Source organism: Oryctolagus cuniculus, chromosome 17 (assembly GCF_964237555.1).
Source record: "Oryctolagus cuniculus chromosome 17, mOryCun1.1, whole genome shotgun sequence".
NCBI classification, from domain to species: Eukaryota; Metazoa; Chordata; class Mammalia; order Lagomorpha; family Leporidae; genus Oryctolagus; species Oryctolagus cuniculus.
In genome coordinates, this window is record NC_091448.1 from 48328675 (window position 1) to 48347976 (window position 19302).

The 19302-nt window shown below is 57.6% G+C and overlaps 1 protein-coding gene across 9 annotated transcripts in view; it reads left to right on the plus strand.

Moving 5' to 3' along the window:
• RAP1GAP2 (RAP1 GTPase activating protein 2) overlaps positions 1–19302 on the plus strand; it is a 217574-nt gene that overhangs the window by 116070 nt on the left and 82202 nt on the right. The gene's annotated exons all lie outside the window — the stretch shown is intronic.

The window sequence follows — 19302 nt, forward strand, 5'->3', positions numbered from 1 at the left end:
GGGCCTCCTTCCAGCTCCTGGGAGTCTCTTCCCTGTTCCCATGCAAGAGGCCCAGCGGGGAGCCCTGCTTTCTAGACATCACTAATGGAGCCCGAGCCACGGGCCTCAGCAGGATATCCAGGGCCCAAGGCCTCGATCCTTCTGTTCTCTGGGAGGGGACAGGCACTGGGCTCCTGGAGTCTCTCAGGGAACCTCCTTCCCTTCTCCCCTCACTCTCTGGGCTATCTCCCTTTCTCTCCCCTTTTTCTTTTTAAAATAAGATTATTTATTGATTTGAAAGGCAGAAAGAGAGAGAGAGAGAGAGAGAGAGAGAGAGAGAGAGATTTTCTATCTGCTAGTTCATTCCCGAAATGACCCAACAGCCAGGGCTAGGCCAGGCCAAAGCCAGAATTTGGGAGCTTCTTCTGGGCTTCCCAGGTGCGTGCGGTGGCCCAAGGACTTGGGCTGACTTCCACTGCTTTCCCAGGCGCATTAGCAGGGAGCTAAGGGATGAGAAGTGGAGCAGCTGGGACTCGAGCCGGCACTCTGATAATGGATGCTGATGTCACAGAGGTGGCTTAACGTGCTTCTCCAGCTCCCTGTCTTGGGCTCCATGATCTCCCGTGCCAGAGACCCACCTGGATCCTGTGATCTGGTCCTGCGTCTCTGCAGTGCTTTCTCCAGGAGGTGAAGCAGTGCAGTGGTGGTGGAGGACCTGGTGTCTGAGGTCAGCCTGCCTGGGCTGAAGGCCTTCCTGCGGCTCAGCTGTGCTGCTGCCCGTGCCTTGGCATCTCCGTTTGTAGGACAGCACGTGGGGGCCACCTTGTGTGGCTGTAGCCAGAGCTCATTGAGATCAGGTGTCCATCACCTAGTGCGAGGGCATCTGGTGGGTGCCACATCCATAGTTAGCACTTTTATTCCTCCATGAGAATCACGCTGCTGGCGTGGCCAGGAGGGCAGCATGGCAGTCTTTCTGTTAACACAGTTTCTCCTTAGCACTTCTGGGTAACCAGCATGTGTTGGAACCAGAAGCCAGCTTGATAAATGTGGCTGATAGCGAGGGTGATGGAAAAAGGCCAAAGATACAAGGATCCACGGGGCTGGCACTGTGGTGTAGCGGATAGAGCTACAGCCTGCAGTGCCGGCATCCCATATGGGCACTGGTTTGAGTCCCAGCTGCTCTACTTCCAATCCAGCTCTCTGCTATGGCTTGGGAAAGCAGTGGAAGATGGCCCAAGTCCTTGGGCCCCTGCACCCTTATGGGAGACCTGGAAGAAGCTCCTGGCTTCAGACTGGCCCAGCTCTGGCCATTGTGGCCATCTGGGGAGTAAACCAGTGGATGGAAGACCTCTTTCTCTCTCTCTCTCTCTCTCTCTCTGCCTCTGCCTCTGCCTCTCTGTAACTCTTTCAAATAAATAAATAAATCTTAAAAAAAAAAAAAAGAGAGAGAGAGAGACAAGGATTTGGCCCAGCAAACAAGACAGGCTGGGGGAGGGGTTCTCAGGGAGGGGGGGTGTTTCTAGAATGTGTTCTCAAAGCTTGTGTTGATAAGCAGGGGTCATAGGCTCAGGTGGTGCCTACGAGGCCAGCATCCTCATGAAGGTTTCTGGGACTTGGATCATCTGGGCTGTGGCGAATCCTGAGGCTGGCATGTTATGACTTCTGTGTTCTCATCAGACTATCCTCCCTAAGTCCTTGCTCTGTAGATGCTGACCCTGTGGGGAATACTAGGAGGCGGGGGGCGGGAGGCCACACGTGGTGCAGCCGCCGTCTCAGCCCGTGTGGTCCGTTGTCCGGGGTGCCCGGGCACCTGGCTGAGGTGCTGATCTGTGCACCCTCGTTCCTCTGCCCTTCCTTCCTCACCAAGCTCTCCTCTCTGTTGAGGCCCGGCCCAGCCACCTGGCTTTCGTCCAGGGGACCTGACCAGAGGTGTTCGGGTGTCTCCCTGGTGATGCCTCCTGGGTGCCATCAGCCCTGTCAGGCCTCCAAATGCTGCCCTGCCCTTGAACTTAGCACCTGGTTCTGCGAGGTCCCTGCTTGTCTCAGGACCTGCCTCTCCCAGTAGCTCATGCCGGGTCTAGGAACACAGCCTTGGCTTCTGGTCCCGGGATTTAGGAAGCCACCGAGTGGCATTGTGTGGGTCAGTAGTATTCTTCATTTGTGGGAACGAACTCACCCCTTGGGAGGCTGTGAGGAGCAATGCAGGAGCAGGTGGCCAACGGCTTTGTAACGTGCCAGGCGCTGTACAGGTGGTCAGTGCCAGCTCCTAGTGGCACCAGAGGTCGTGGTCATGGCCAGGCAGCCAAACACTTGTAGGTTGGCTTCAGTGACAACCCCACTGTTCGTGCCCAGTTGCCACAGACACTTCTCCATGGAGGCCGCTCAGCAGTGGTGCTGCCAGGTTCCGTGCCCTGCCTCCTGCCCACCTCATTTACCTGACACTCAAGGCTGCCAGGGGCCAGTGGCTTCCTTTTTTTTTTTTTTTTTTTTTTTTTTTTTTTTTTTATTGAAAGCTCTATTTGAGACACACACACACACACACACACACACCCCACCCCCATCTGTTGTTCATTCACCAAATGCCTGCAACAGTTGGGGCTGGGCTGGGGCCAGAGCCAGGAGCTGAGAATACAGTCGAAGTCTCCCAGGTGCGTGGCAGGAACCTGATTACTCGAGTCATCCCTGCTGCCTCCCAGGGTCTGCATTAGCAGGAAGCTGGAGTCAGGAGCAAGAGCCAGGATTGAATTCAGGCGCTGTGATGTGGATGCCAGTGTCTAACTGCTGGGCCAAGTGCCTGTGCTGGACGGCGTTTGTTCCTGAGGGACACTGCCTGGGTACTCGGAGCCCCAGTGGCTACTGCCTGTGTGTCCTCCTCTTATGGGCATCGTCCACTGACTCCTGCTGGCTCCCTGCTCTTGGCTGAGTGTGGAGATGTAGTTTCAGGCCTCGGGTGCGTGTTCTTCTCCTAGGGCTGCTGGAATAAATCATCACAAACAATCTTAAACAATCAAAGTTCATTCTTTTGCAGTTCTGGAGGCCTGAAGTCCAAAGCCAGGGTCTCAATGGGGGGTGGGGGGCCCTGCTTCTACCAAAGTCTCTGGGGAGGACCCTTGCCCTCCCGTTGCAGCTTCTGGGGTTCCAGGCATCCCCTGGCTTGGGGCTGTGTGACTGTGCTCCGTGCCCCATCTTCACCTGGCCTTGCCGTCTTCTCCCTGGTCTCTCCACCGCATGTGTGTCTCACAGGGACGCTTGTTGTCCCTCGTCCGGGATGATCTCGGCTCCAGGCCTTGGCCTCGCTTGGACCCGCTGTCTCAGTCGGCACCAGCTGCTGAGGCTTGGTCGCTGGGGCGCGTTTCCTTCTCACAGTTTTGGGGGCTGAGAAGTCCAAGAGGAAGGCAGTGGCTGATGCGGGGCTGGGGGGCTGCTCACTCCCTGCTTCCAAGATGGCGCCCTGCTGTGTCCTCACAAGGCAGAGGCCAGGGGGCCTCGCTGTGCCCTCCAGCCCTTTTGGGGGGACCTTAATCCCTTTCAGGAGGGTGTAGCTCCCATGGCCTCCCCTTGACGTTCCTGTCCCAACAGAGGGATTTTGGAGGGACACGACATGTGCATCCAAACCATAGCATCTGAAGGACCCTTTGTCAAGTAAGGCCACCACCACAGGTTTCTGGGCATGCTCCTGTCCTTTGGGGGCAGGGAGGCTACCATTGAATCCATTACAATGGCAGGGCTTTCTCCCCTGAGGACCCCTAATGGGAGTGTGGTGAGGCCGCAGCTCTCCCAGCACCTGCTCCCCCTCGAGAAGTTGGATGTCATTCAAGTGTGACCTCAGGAGTGCGTGTGTCTTGGGCCAGGCCTTGCTGGGTGGGAGAAGCTGAGCCAGTGCAGCTCCAGCTCACCCAGAGGCAGGCATGGCTTTCCCACCTTTGCTGCCACGGATCCTGGTACTCATGGGCACTTAGTACATATTCACAATAGGTGATTGATGCCTCCTCATTGATCCAGCCTTGAGAATGAGTGAACAAAAAAACCCAGTGTTTTCTCAGAGAATTTATTTCATTTATTTGAAAGGCAGAGTGAGAGATTGACTGATTGATTATTCCCCCATCTACTGGTTCGCTTCCCACATGACCGCAATAGCCTGGGTTGGGCTAGGCCAAAGTCAGGAGGCAGGAACTGCAGCCGGGTCTCCCATGTGGGTGCAGGGGCCCAAGCACTTGAGCCATCTCCTGTTGCTTTTCCAGGCGCATTAGCAGGGAGCTGGATCAGAACTGGAGCAGCCGGGCCCAAACCAGCACTCCAATATGCACTGCATCTATTGGGATGCATACATCCTGTACTGCAGCTGCTGGTTTTGAATTCTGACTCTACTTTCCATTTCAGCTTCCTGGAAAGCAGAAGGTGATGGCTCAAGTCGTTGAAGCCCTGTCACCCACAGGGACCCAACTTTAGCCTGGCTCAGCCCTGGCTATCTGGCTACTGTAGGCATTTGGGGAGTAAACCAGCAAATGGGACTCTATGTCTGTCTCTTTCTTTCAAACAAACGAATAAAAATTTAATTTAAAATGTATGAGCATTGTAAAGTGCAGAGGAAGTAAAAGGAAAGTGACTAATGCTGTCGTAATATTCCTGCTATTCAGAAAGATCCATCCTTGCTCTTGCTCAGCGTGCACACGTCCTGGCCTCGCACACACAGAGGCCCCCTCAGAAGAGGTCACGCTCAGGATGAGCCTTTATAACAAAAAGAGTCACGTTCCATCTTCCTCGCACTAAACAGTGAAGAAAAAGTCTAAGTGGCTTGGAAGGACCTGGTGAAGTTTCAGCAAATATTTCCTGCCTATAAGAGACATGAATTTCTATCAAGAGTTCTCTAAAGATGAGGGAAAGATTATTATATAAAAGAATTAAGCCTCAGAGGGTGGAGATAATGAATGTTTTAAAAAAGAAATTTCAACTCTGCATGGTGATTGGCTCCATGCTTTGAAACACGAGGCCCCGGTGGCTCTGGGAGGAGATGGCATAGTCTGGGAACCAGGCCCCTGGAGCGTGTGTGCCTTTTGAGAGGTGCTGGTTGGTAGAGGCTGGGGGCCAGCGCTGTGGCGCAGCAGGTTCGCGTGCTCCTTGTATGCCAGCATCCCATGGGAACACCTGTTTGGAGTCCCGACATTTCAGGTCTTATCACTTCTGACCCAGCTCCCTGCTAATAGCCTGAGAAAGCAGCAGAAGATGGCCCACATCCTTGGGCCCTTGCACCCCCGTGGGAGACCTGGATGAATCTCCTGGCTCCTAGATTTGGTCTGGCCCAGCCCTGGCTGTGCTGCCATTTGGGGATTGAATTAAAAAAAATCTGTCTCTCCCTCTCTCTCTGTCATTGTTTCACATAAGTAAAATCAATCTTTTTTTTTTTTTTTTTTTTTTTTTTTTTTTTTTGAGTAGCAGAAGCTGGGGGACAGGGTCTGTAGTCCCACTCCCTGGAGGGCTGTCACAGAGCTGGGCTCAGTTGCACATGGAGCTAAAGGGGAGTGCATGGGGCTGGTTAGCAAATGACACGGGCTGAGCTGATTTGATTTGGCAGCAGGTCCAAGAAGTTTCTGAAATGTCAGATGTTAATATGATGGCTGACTGGCTTTAAATGGGAAGCCAGAAGTGGGGGGTGCACAGCTGGGTGGCGTCATCTGTGATAGAGGTGGAATCTGGGAGCAAGGAAGCAGGAGGGGGCAGGGAGAGGGAAGGAGGGAGGAGAGAGGCCAGCAGGGGTGAAGAGGGGGAGGGGAGCAGGGGTGGGAGGGTGGAGGGAGGGGATGGGTTTGCTTCATCGTGGAGGAGCACCTGGATGGCTGGGCTACGCTGGGACTCACGTAGGCTTGGTTTGGTCAACAGGTGCTAAAACCATTCATTTCCACACCTCTTGGGGGGATGTGCTTGCTCCAGTCTTGTTTTGTCTTCTATCCTCCCTGCCTTTGCCAGAGGACCCGCTGTTGGTTCTACACTTTCTTTCCAGGGCTGGTCTAGGTGGGGGCTGGGCCCAGAGAACACCAGAATGGCATTCAGCCCAGAGCTGCTGCGTGTGTCAGGGTGATCTGAGATTCAGGTCAGGGCCCCTCACAGCCCCCTGGCCTCCCGTCCCACCCACTGGAGGAGTCCAGATGGGGTTGGGACTGCGTCTGCGTGTCCCTCGGGGGTGGACGTTGTATGCAGCGTTGCTGGGTGGTGGGGGGCCAGAGCCAGGTTTATGCTGGCCTTGGGCCGGTGAGTTGGGGAGATGTGACTTCTATCCTTTGAGGGTGTAGGGCTGCTAGGAGGGAAGAGCCATGGAAACCACCCTTTGAAAGTGGCACAGGAAGAGGCATGGCCTTGACTGAGTGGTCCAGGGGTCGCTGCTTGGGTGTGGAGGCAGGGGAGGCCTGGGCAAGCTCCCAAGTCAGGGGGTCTTTGGACGATGCTCTCCCTGCCATTTCCCAGAAGGGCGCTGATCCTGGGCACACAGTGGGTACATCCAGGCTGCATAGGCTCAGAATGAGCCCCTCAAGCCCCAGGAGAGTCCAGCAGACAGCCGGGCAGGAGCACGGCCAGTTCTGAGGAGCAGGACGGTGGGTCTGCAAAGCCAGGGGAGGGCCCAGTAAATGTTGGGCCGGGCTAAGAATTGAGGAGAGCTCAGAGGTGGGCTTGCACAGCCCATGGGCCAGAGGCCAGTGCTGGCCACAGATGTGGGAGCCGGGAAGCTGGGCCTCCCAGGGCATCAGCCCAGCCTGGCCCCTCCACAGGCAGTGCCTGAGTCCTGTCGGCATGGTGGGGTTCCCCATGGCCACACAGGCGGTCTGTGCCTCTCTGTGTGAGTCCTGGGCCCGGTGGAGGTCAGGAGTCCACATTGGGTTTCTTGGGGAACAGCTTAGAGCTTCAAGGCGGTCACCAAGGTAAAGTTAACCCTGAACTATGACCACACGCCACAGGGCATCTCAGGTCTTAGCAAAGTTTTCTTTTTCATTCATCCTATGTTTCTGGAAGGCAGTCTCTCTCTCTCTCTTTCTCTCTCTCTCTCACACACACACACACACACACCCCTCTTCTATCTGCTGGGTCACTCCCCAAATGCCCACGTGAGTGGCAGGGACTCAAGCACTTGAGCCACCCTGCTGCCTCCCAGGGTGAGCATCGGCTGGAACGCAGAGCAGAACTTGAGCCTAGGCGCTTTCATAGGCGATGCAGGTTCCCTAGGTCACATCTCAGTTTTGAGGGGTGAGGAAGGGTCCCTAATTCAGAGGCCAGGTGCCAGAGTGTCCCAGCACCCCCCGCCCCCCCAGTTTTGTACCTGCCAGGAGGGCTGTCTTAGTTTCTGCAGCTCCTGGAACAAATGACCGCAAAGCTGGTGGTGGCTTACGACAGCCTGGATGTGTCACCTTACAGTTCTGGCGGCCGGAAGTCTGAAATGGGTCAGACCCAGGTGTTGGCGGGGCTGTGTTCCCTCCAGGGGCTCGAGGGGAGGGTCTGTCCCCTCGCCTGTTCCAGCTTTGAGAAGGCCACTGTATTCTGTGGCTCCCAGCCCGGTACCTGCATCTTCAAAGCCAGCAGCGTTGGGCCAAGCCCGTCTCATGCTGCCATCTCTCTGCTTTCTCTCTTCTGCCTGCTTCTAATGGCAAAGACGCCCCCTGGATCATCCAGACTACTTGTCCCATCTCAGGGTCAGCGGCCTGCCAACCTTGGCTCTGTCTGCAATCTTAATTCTCCCTCACATGTGCACGGGCTCCGGGGATTAGGACAAGGGCATCTTTGGGGGTGGGGAAGGACACCTTTCAGCCCGTCAGAAGGTCTGGCAACCTCCGTGGTGCAGTGGGGGGAGGGGGCGGGCTCTCTATCTGTGAGGTGGGTCCCTGTGCACACCTGGCACACAGGAGACCTTTCTTCTATGGGGTTCCATAGTTCTGTGGCTGATTTCCCACCTGCCTGATTTTGTACCTTTGTGGCCTCATGGCTGATTGTTTGATTTCAGATGTCCTTACTGGATCTCATGGCCTTGGAGTTTGAAGGGCAGGTATCAAATGCCCCTCCACTTAGGACACTCAGGCTATCAGCCTAGAGCTGAGATTTGACCTTGATCTTGTTACTTCAGTTGGCAACTTGTGGGTCTGCCACCTAGGCAGAAAGTTCACAGTTCCTTCACAGGGTGGGGGTGGGGACCTCTGCAAGCCTGGCTCACCAGCCCCGAGTGGGTCTTGTCTGGTCTTTTCTTGAAAGAAGGTCCTTCGCCCGTCTCCCGTCACACATTGTCACCTTCCTCTTGTCCACCCGGAATCTTTCTTTGCTGCCCTTTCAGCCTGTGACTCTGGCTGGCAGGCAGGGACGGAGTGCAGCTGCCCCTACCCGGTTGATAACGCCGACACCTAATCCCTGTGATCTGCTTCTGTCCAGTTCTCATAACGCTGCCACTTCCGTTCCAAGGGCTGGGAATTCCCTCTGCTGCTTGTGGCAGAGTGGCTGTGGGGTGGAGAGTGTGTGGGTCTGGGGTCATTGCAGGGTGAAGGGTGGGAAGGCGTGGCATGGGAGGGAGGCCCTTCATTCAGCTCGGACTGGCCGTGTAGATAACCCTAGCTGTGACCTGCTTGGCACAGAAAGTCCCCCTCCTGGTCCCCCAGGTCAGATAGCGTTGCCCGGCGACGGGGCGGCTAGCACGGCTCCAGTAGGGAGAGTCAACAGGACACATGTTCGACATTCAGTGTCGCTGGCAGACAAACAGGTCAGCAGGGCCTCCAGCTGCCCGGTGATCTCGCATTGTCCGCGTGCCATGCGTGTCCGCCTTGGCACTCAGCTCCAGATGGTCCCCTCTGGGAAATGGCCGTCAGCTGTTGTAAGGGGGGTGAGCCAGTCCCAGCCTTGGCCCCATGGAGACTGTCACCCTGACCACTGTGGGCACATTCCCCAGAGACCCTGGGCTGGCCGGGACGCCCTGGCTAGCTAGAGCATCAAGGACAGGTTCCTGTCTGCTTGGGGCTGCAAAGGCAGGCGTGGGGTGGCGCCTGGCCCCCAGAGGGTGTGCATGGGGTCCCAGCACAGGCGATGATGAGTGAGGGCTGCAAAGGGACACCCGTGTCTCTGACTCCCCCAGAGGGTGCCCTTTCCCAATTCACACGAAGGCCCTTGGCAGGCCAGCCTTGGTCCTGCTTAAGGGAAGGTGAAGTCTCCCGATCCAGAGACCGCCTGTGGGATGGTGAGCATGGCCCGGCTGGACCAGCCGTCCCCTGGCCTCCTCAGGTGCAGTGGGGTCCCGGTGAAGGGGGGGCATGGGGCCAGTGGGTGGGCCCATCTGTATGGGGTGGAAAGGAGACCTCTTTCCTAGAGTGGGAGGTACACAAATGGTTGCCGGGAGAGGGGACCTCCAGGGCTGTGATTGGCTGGGGCCCTGCTGACGTCCTTTCCAGCAGGGGTCATCTGACACCAGCATGGGTGGTCTGGTGGGGGGTCCGGGTGAGGGGAACCCTGACTGCTTTCCCTACATGCACCTGCAGGCTTCTTCCTCTCCCCCTGCCCCTGGCCTTCTTCCTCTTTTCCAAATCTCCTCACTCAGGGACACACTTTAGGTGCCACCCACTCTGACTCCTCTGCATACGGCAGCTGCCCGGCAGGAGTGCCAGGGAAGTCTCTCCGTTTGCTTTGTGAATGTCTGTGATGTGCCCACAGAGTCAGCCTGGGGCTAGCGCCATGAACACGGCCAGCAGGATTCCTGCCCCCATGGAGCTTCCCATCCAGTGAGGGACATGAACAGTCCAGCAGAAAACCCCAGCTGCCCAGAGGCGCTTAGACAAAAGACGTGGCATTCACAGGTTCCGCTTTGAGGGGTGTCTGCGGAGAGAGAGAAGGCTCCCTGTGAGGACCCAGGGAAGACCCCTGGAGGAGGGGACATGTAAGCTGAGCCCCGGAAGGCGAGAAGGAATGGCTGTGTGGAGGATGGGCTGGACATAGGAAATAGCAGGTGCAAAGGCACTGAGGCGAGATGGGGAAGAGCCTGTCTCTTCGAGCAACAGAAAGGAGGCCTGTGTGCTGCAGTGAACCTGGGCAGGGGCAGGGGCGGGACGAACCATCCCCAGGGACCTAGGGAGGGATTTGGAAGTTTTCTCTGAGTTTCTCTAAGTTTTATTTATTGGAAAGACAGTGACAGAGAGGGAGGGAGGGAGGGAGAGAGGGAAGGAGGAAGGAAGGGGAGGAGGGAGAGAGGGGAAGGAAGAAGTAGGGAGAGGGAGATCTTCTATCCAGTGTTTCACTCCCCAGATGCTCACAGTGCACAAGGGCCAGGGCTTGGCCGGGGACCAAAGCCAGGAGCTAGGAACTTAGTCCAGTTCTCCCATGTCAGGCACACAGCTGCAGGCAGGAGCCAGACCTGGCTATTGAACCCAGGCACTCATCCACGAATCCAAACATGGGCCCCCAGGGCTGGGTTTTAACCCTTGGGGTGGTGTGATTGACATCTGGCTGTTTCTAGACTCTGAGATCTTGACAGTGTGGTAAGGAGAAATGCGGGGCGGGGGGGGGGGTGTTCAGGTTGTGTTGGGGAGGGCAGGACTGTGGGCTGGGCTGATGGATCGGATGAGGGAGCAGGAGGAATCTCAGAGGCCGGTCATTCTAGATGGGGGTGAGCTGTGGAGGTGGCGGGGGGTGGTGGCGAATGCATCAGGTATGAGCTGCTCCTGAGACAGCAGAGTGGAAAAATCAAACTTGCATTTGGAGCTCCAACGAGAGGTCACAGTTAGAGATAGCCATGTGGGGGAATCAGTGCAGAGACCACGTCAGCTCCGGAAGGCAGCACAGCGGCGAGGGGCGGGCCCAGGCTGAGCCCTGGGATGGGGATCCCGGTCCTGCAGAGGGCACAGGTGGTAGGTGCCTGCACGGAGCATGGTGTCATGGACACAGAGGGGCAGACGCTGCCAGGAGGAGCACATCGCGCTGGGGATGAGGGCGACAACTCTAAAGAGCTTCAGCAGCATGGGGGTCCTGGGCAACTTTGACCAGGGCACTTTTAGGGGTGCCCTGAGGCCAGACTGATCAGCCAAAGGAGGCAGGAAGGCCCCATCGCTTAAGGTGTGCAGACTGCTACAGAGCTGACCGGGGTGGCCCAGGCTCCATCCACTGCAGCGGGGGGGGGGGGGGGGGGAGGAGGGAGCAGGCAGCACCTCCAGGAGAGGGGGTACATGGGGGCAGATGCCCCCCTGAGCCTTGGAGGTATAGGCCCAGTTGCCTTCTCCAGCAGCTGTGGCCTGTCCTCCAGGCCTGGGCGAGCAGGGTCGTGATTTCTCACTGCCAGTGGCCCATTTGGGTTGGCCACTCCCAGGCCTGCAGTTCGCCCTCTCCTATGTACAACTGCATGGCCAAAGCTCCTCCCAGTGCAGTGAGAACAAGGTGATGCCTGGGGAGGGAACAATAAGGAGGCCAGTGCTTGGCAGTCCATGGTCCCTACTGCTCCTTGCGTGCAGCTGGGTGGTGAGCAGGAGTGCTGGGTGCCCTAGCCGTGGGCTGGACCTTCCTTGTGACTCACCAGGCCCCCTGGTGGCCACTACCAGCAGTGCCAGCTAGTGGCCTGTTGATGGGGCTGGGGAGCCCTGGGGGAGGGAGCCCATCAGCTGGGGGAGACCCCGGGTGTCCAGCTGCTGGGAACTGGGGCCCTGCTACTGCGTGCGCCGCTGACCTGGCACTCACTGCCTCCAGAGACCTCCTTCCATCAGGTCTCCGCGGGGTCCTGGCAGCTTCCTCACCCAGAAGCTCCTGCAACGGGTCCTGCCTTCCCTGTTTGTCAGATTCCTGCGCTGTTTTGGTCCTGCCCAGCCTGCAGCTGCAGTCCCAGGTCAGCAAGGTGCCTCCTGCAGTGCCTGGCCTCTTGGAGGGAAGGGAGCTGAGCTCACTCCCCTTGTCCTGCCCTCGGTGCTGCCACGGTTGCCTGGTGTGCTTTGAGGATGGCAGTGGGCAGGTGTGTTAGAAACAGGCATGAATGATGGCTGAGAGGGGCAGGAGGGTGTGGGCTGCTGGTTAATGGTCCTCGCCTTTGGGGCCCACAGGCCTCTGAGGACTGGGTGTGTGTGTTTGTCCGAGTGTTTAATGTGTTTGTGTGGAGGGGGAATGTGAACACTGTAACCCTTTGTTTTGTCATCTGTGTGTTTTGGGTGTCTGTCTGGGGATGGGGCCTTTGCTGTGACTGCATCTGCAGCCGAGTGAGGCCCTGACCAGGACGGCTGGACCTGCATGGGCAGCCCTGCGTCCCTGCCCCGAACCTTGCTAGGGTCTCCAGCTGCCCCTGCACCCATTCGTGGGCTGCAGCTGGCAGAGGGGGGCAGGGCAGTTGTGTGATCAGACATATGGCTCCTGAGGAGGAGGGCGTGTGGCTGCACACGCGTAATTAGGCTGCCGGAGTGGGGACGAATGGCTCGTTTAGGTAATGAGTAACAAGGCAGGGAGCAAAGGGGCCCCTCCAGGGGATGAAAGGAAGCTGCCAGGCATGGGAAGGCTGGAGTCTCTCAGCCCCCTGCTGCCCCCTCTCTCCGGAGGGCAGACTGGGGGTCTTAGTTGCCATGACTCGGATGGAGACTCTCAGGCCTGTCAGAAGCGTGAGCCCCCAGAGGGGCCAAGATCCCTCTCTCCCTCCCTCTCTCCCTCCCTCCTTCCCTTCCTTTCCTGTTTTTAAAAATTTATTTGAGAGGTCGAGCTACAGACAGAGGGCGAGACAGAGAGAAAGGTCTTCCATCCATTGGTTCACTCCCCAAACATCTACAATTTGCCAGAGCTGGGCCAATCTGGAGCCAGGAGCCTCTTCCAGGTCTCCTACGGGGGTACAGGGACCCAAGCACTTGGGCCATCCTCTACTGCTTTCCCAGGCCACAGCAGAGAGCTGGTGGGAAGTGGAGCAGCTGGGACTCGAACCGGCACCCATATGGGATATCAGTGCAGCAGGTGGAAGCTTAGCCTACTACACCACAACGCCAGCCCCCACAGCTTTTTCTGATACCCCTCTTGGCTCGGCCTCACCCAGTGGCACAGGCGTCCCAAGTGGTGACGTAACCACTGCAACAAATGCTCTCTCCATAGCCCAGCACCTGCTGTATGTTCAGTGAGGGAAGGGTTTCACAAGGTCCCAGCAGTCCATTGTCCTGGTTGGGGTGCAGGCGGGTGCTAACAGGAAGAGGCCAGCTCTTCGGAATCCTGCTTTAGCACAGCCTAAAACCTGCTTCAGCCACTCGCAGTGCTGCTGTGGGCGTTGGGCGTTGGGTGGGTGCTTCCCCTTGAAGCGGGGAGTGTCTCTGAGACAGGTGACAGAGCACCTCCCCGTCCCCCTGGGGACAGCCCCAGTGGAGGGGAAGGAGAGTGGCCAACTGCATACCCCGTGGTGAGCGTGGAAACCTATCCAGAAGGCTTGTTGGTGCAAGGGGCAGGTCTTGGCCTGTGGTGTAGGTGACAGTGTGAGGTCACATCCTTTGAGTCACCTTGCCTGAACAGCCCTGGCATGGGCTGGCAGTGGGGACAGACCTTTGTTTTGGAGATTGGAGAACTGACCGTGGGTCACAGCCAAGTTACTGGCAGGACTCGGTCCCCCTTCCCAGAGGCAGCTGGGTTCTCAGTTCCGTGGGAAGACCCTGGGATGTGTCTGGAGTGGGAACGGGACAGATGCAAGGGAGTTCAGGCAGGGGGCAGCTCACGGGATCCAGAAAGGGGAGGAGGGGCGTGGGGAAGGGGCCCAGGTTCCAAGTCTGGTCCGGGGTGAATTCTCTCCAAGTGGGCAAATCCGGATGCTTCTTCCTTCCCCTCCCCTCAGCTCCCTAGGAGCACCTAGGCCTGAGGCAAGGCCAGGATTGGGGTGGGGGCTGAGGGACACCTGTGTGTCTGGCAGAGCTCAGGAGGTTTCTGTTGCAGGGCCGTGCGTGGGCTCTCAGAGGGAGCAGCACAGTAAGTAGGCAGCAGGGAGGGGAGGGAGGGATGTAGTGTGAGAGGGGAGCACGTTGGAAGGCGCCATGGTTTCTGCAGGGACCTTGCCTGGGGAGCAGAGACCTCTGTGGAGTGGCGGAGGGCGCCTGCCTCCTGCACGCCCGCCTCCACCCGCTGGCAGCTGGGAGAGTGGAGCACACGGCCCTTCGTCTATTCCAGGGACCGGGAAGCTCAGGAGGGAAGCGGAGACTTTCTGGGAGGCCGCCCTTGCTCTGCCCCCTCTGCCTCTGTGGCTCTTGGTTCCGTTCTGCAGGCAGAGGCAGGAGCGGACAGGCTGGGACACAGGGTGGCTGCTGGTGAGGCCGGAGCCCCTCTTCTCTCTGCCTGTGCGGCTCTGGACTGCGCTGCTCCGAGAGCGCCTGACCCTCCCGTCCACCCTGTTCCAGGCCTCGCCGCGTTGCCAGCACATAACTGATGAGGTTTCCAGAGCTGTTTTTCCAATTCCCTCACTAGGAAGCTGAGACCTGAAGCCAAGCCTCACTCTGTGGGGAAGACAGGAAGTGTCAGGCCTCAGACTGGATCAGCACCAGGGAGCCCTGCTCTCTGACACCACCCAGGCTGGCTCGGACAGTCTCCAGGTGTACACGCCCTGCCCCTTAGCCAGTGCTGGGCAACTGGGAAGCAGGAGCCCCCCTCTTTCCTGGAAAGTGGTGCTCTTGTCCCCCGGAGGCTCTTCCATGCCCCTGGCCACACCCTCAGGCCCACACTCCGTCTGTGTGTCCCACGTGGGTGGCAGGGACGCAAGCACTTGGGCCATCTCAAACTGGTGCTCATAAAACCCGCCGTGCCACAGTGCCCGCCCCTAGAAAGCACATTCGTGAGCTCTCCCAGTTCTTACAGCCACGCTGGAAGAGAATGTTTACTTTCTCACTTTACAGATGAGAAAACTGAGGCCTAGAGAGAGAAAGGAAGCACTCCCCTCAGCCAGCTGGCAAGACAGAAATAGGAGTCTCCTGACTTCAAGTTCAGTGTTCTTTCCCCTACCCCAAGAAATAATGACTGTGTCTCATCGCTTCTAAGATACAGCACAGCTCTGAAATCAGGGTACGTCTCACAGCAGCAGCGTGGCACGGTTTGGAGTTGCCAGTGGTTTTGTTTTATGTGTGGTGCATAAAATAATGAGCACCTGACAACGGGTGTGGGTTTAGATTGGATGAAGCCGGGTGCGTGCCCTAGCTGTTACTATCCAATGATATGGTGTCTGCCAGAACCAAGTGAGGAGCCACGGGGCTTCTGCTGGGGGCCTTCAGACAAGGAGGGTGGGCAGATTCAGAGCCCTGAGCACCCTCTCCCCTCTAACGTGCGCCAGCTGATCTAAGTAACGCACCCCAGTCCTGTAAGCGTGGCCCCGGGGGCCGTGGGCTGGTGTCATTGCCGGCTGGCCTTGTGATTTAACCTGTCTCAGCCTCGGTGTCCTCAGCTCTAGCCTAGGCTGCCCCTCCCGTGGCCGCGAGGGTTGTGGAAGGGAGCCTATGTCAGGTGTTCTGTTGGGGTCTGGCAGGTGCAGCGAGAGCTCTCTGAGTGTCAGGCCTCCGCTGCCGGCAGATGTTTGCGGATCTGCGGCTGCCGCCGTGTGTGAAATGTGTCCACGTTTGCTGCCTCATTGCGGAAACACCCAGGGAGCGGGCGGGAAGCGTGATTGCAGTTCTGCGGATGTGGATGGGGAGGCCAAGGGTGACACTGCTGACTGGGGCCGGGCTGTGGTCCTACGCCAGTCTGCCTGCCTCTCGGGCCACGGCTCCTCCTCCTGGACTGTGGCTGCCTGGGGAGGGCCGCAGGCATTGGGGGGGGGCCCTGCTGGCCCTGTGGCCTGACTTTGGGCAGCTCATGTGGTTCCTGGTGGGCATTCTTTCTTGGGGGGGGGGAGGGGTTTCTGATTTAGAAGGAAGAGAGGCCTCACTTGGAGGCCCCGCAGGCTAGTTTGGCCAAGGGGAACCTCCCTCTGCCCTTGAGCTACTGTCCCCTGTCCCCTGGTGCAGGACAGCGGCCAGTTTCGCCTCACAGCAACAGCGACTGTTCTCCCCAGCCCTCATTCTTTCCCCCATGCTTGGCTGTCCTCGGGGCTCCCCTGCCTTTGCAAGGTTGGTGGGGTGTGGCCCTGCTGCCACCCTGCGGGGCTGGGGACCTCCTGTGCTGGCCAGGACTCTCCTGCCCTCCGAGTTTAACACAGAGAAGCCCACTGGCCTTCTCCTCCGTCCTTTTATCCTCCTCCTCTCTGTGCTCCACCCTTCATCCCCTCTTTGACTCGGGAAACTTGGATCTGCTACCAGCAGGCTGTGTGATCTTCCGCAGGCTGTTAATGTCTCTGAGCTTTTGTGACCACCTCTTCTCCCCGCACTGGGTCATCACGAGGGATAGGCTGGAGGCAGAGGGGTGGACCCTGGGCCTGGACTGATTCTGGCTCCACTGCTGTGTCCTTAGTGTGGGGCTTGATTTCTTTTTACCTCCATGGCCCTGTCTAGAAAATGGGGAGGTAACTGTACCCACGGGCCCTTCCTGGCTGCCCCCATCAGCCTGCCGCTCCTCTGCGCTTCCGCACAGGTGTGGGCCCGGCTCATTCCCACTCCTCTTTCTTTTTAAATCAACTTATTTGAAAAGTGGAGAGAGGGAGAGAGAGAGAGAGAGAGAGAGAGAGGGAGGGGGGAGGGGGGAGAGGGGAGGGATCATCCATCTGCTGATTCACTCCCCAGATGGCCAAAACAGCCAGATCAGGGCCAGGCTGAAGCTTGGAGCCAGGATCCGGGATCCAGGAACTCCATCTCAGTCTCCAGTGTGGGTGCAGGGGCCCAGGCACTTGAGCCATCACCTACTGCTTTCCCAGGCACATTAGCAGGGGCTGGATTGACAGAGCAGCCAGGGCTTGAGCTGGTGCTTTGATATGGGATGTGGCTGTTGCAAGCAGTGGCTTAACCCAGTGAGCCACAGCGCTGGTCCAGGTTGTAGGATTTGCCTCTGTGATTGTCAGGTCACCAGACGGAAGCCAGTTTTTCCCTCCCTCCCTCCCTCCCTTTCTTTCTTTTCTTTCTTTTTTTTTTTAAAGACATATTTATTTATTCAAAAGGCAGAGTTACAGAGAGAGAGAGAGAGAGAGAGAGAATCTCCCCATCCACTGGTTTACTCTCCAAATGGCTACAACAGCCGGGGCTGGGCCAGCTGAAATCTGCAGCCAGGAGCTTCATCCTGATCTCCCACGTGGGTGCAGGGGCCCAAGCACTTGGGCCATCCTCTGCTGCTCTGCCAGGCCATTAGCAGGGAGCTGAATGGGAAATGAAGCAGCTGGGACTCGAACGGGTGCTCATAGCGGATGCCAGCGTCACAGATGTTGGCTTAACCTGCTGCATCCTGACACTGGCCCCTCCAGTCCTTTCTTTAGTTACTCACTCAGCAAGTGTTTATGGAGCAGCTGCAGGCAGGTGCTGAGGCAAGATTGTGTATGTGGCGGGGGAAGCAAGCAATTAAACAAGCGATGACAGCACAGAGAGATGGTGACTCCACAGGGCACGTGCAGGATGCTGTGGGAGTACCAGAGTGGAGGAGGCCACTTTAGGGCCCAAAGGACAGCTAGGAGTCAACCCAGTCAAGTGGCGTGGGTGGGAGGAGAGGGGCTGAGGCAGTGTGGGGCCCAGAGGAGACCAGTGGGAGACCGGAAGTGTCCCGGGTCTGCCTGTTCTCCGGCCGTGCCTGCCCTCGCAGCTGCGGCTGCAGCGTTGTGCGCTCAGCAGCGTGGGACTGTAGCACATGCCTCACTGGCTCCGAGCAGGATGACGAGGAGCCTGCAGCAGGTGCAGGCGGCCACAGGGAGGGCACTGAGGATGCAGGAGCCTCACCCTTGGCCTCTTTTTCCAGGGAGGGAGAGCAGGGCTCGGTAGAGCCTGGGAGGCCCGTGAGCTTGACCGCACTGTCTCTATCCGTGGTCTTCTATGTCAGGATTTGAGGTTGTGCCAGCGTTTCCTGCAGCCAGGGCTCCCTCTAGCACACGGTGCCTCCAAAAGAACCTGTGTGCAGGCCACATCCCAGACTCTGCCCCTCTCCTCCCCAGGCTCTTGTGCCTGTCGGGGCCCCCACCTTTTTAAAGATTTTTTTATTCATTTATTTGAGAGGCAGAGTTACAGGCAGAGAGAGGGAGAGACAGAGATCTTCATCCTCTGGTTCACTCCCCAAATGGTCGCAAGGTTCGGAGCTGGACTGATCCTAAGCCAGGAGCCAGGAGCTTCCTCTGGTCTCCCACATGTGTGCAGGGGCCCGTGCACTTGGGCCATCTTCTGCTGCTTTCCCAGGCCACAGCAGAGAGCTGGATTGGAAGAGGGCAGCCGGCACATGAACTGGTGCCCATATGGGATGCTGGTGCTGCAGGCGGAGGCTTAACCCACTGTGCCACAGTGCCGGCCCAGCCAGTGTCATTTTAAGCCCCAGGGATAGCCCTGAGCCCAGGCCTTCTCCCAGCCCCTAGGGACATTTCCTGGGATGCTGATGGCAGCTCTGGAGCTGGGCTGGGCTGGAGGGAGGAGCTGGTCTGTGTCTGGGGCCTGGCAGGAACAGGGGGAGCAGAGACGAGCTCGGCTCCCTGGGCTGGCTTCTTGTCATGTCTTGGGAGCCTGGGCGTGAAGAGTGAGCACAGAGTTGGGAAGGACAGATGACCCTCTCAGTTGCATTTACAGGGCTGTTTCTTGCCTGGCCTTGCACGGGGCAGGTACATAAGCTGCATCTTGTCCCACAACTGCCTTGCAAAGTGGGTCACTTTGCCCTTGCAAAGAGGGTCACCATGTCCATTTTACAGATGTGAAAACTGAGGCTGAGAGGTGGAGTGAGCAGTCGCATGGCTTGTCAGCAGCTTGCCTGCCTCTCACTATGTCCAGGGCTGGTTCAGCTACGCCACACTGGTTTTTAGAGGGATTTAACAATTCATTCCTTTACTTTCAAGCTGGGAAAATTCTTTCCCTTCTTCCTAAAGCTGGAATGGGACTGAGGGCCCTGGATGGGTATGGGGTGTGGTGTTGGTAAGTTTTAGAAAATGACTGAGAGGCCCAGGGGAGCTGGGGGGAGCCCCAGGCCAGGTCCTCTGACCCCACATTACTGCTCCCCACACCCTGGTTGGAGCTGTAGCTGTGGCTCTTGTCTCCCCAGCTGTCACTTTGTTTTATGGTTTCCTTGTGGGCTGGCCAGACGGCATGATGACTGCTGTTTTTTTAAGTACGTTAAAAAAAAAAGACAATACATGCAACTGATTTTTTTAATAAAAAGATTTATTTATTTGAAAGAGAGAGAGAGAGAGAGAATGAGAATATCCCCTATTCACTGGTTCACTCCCCAAATGCCTGCAGAAGCTGCAACTGGGCCAGGCCAAAGCTGGAGCCAGGTCGCTCTGTTGTC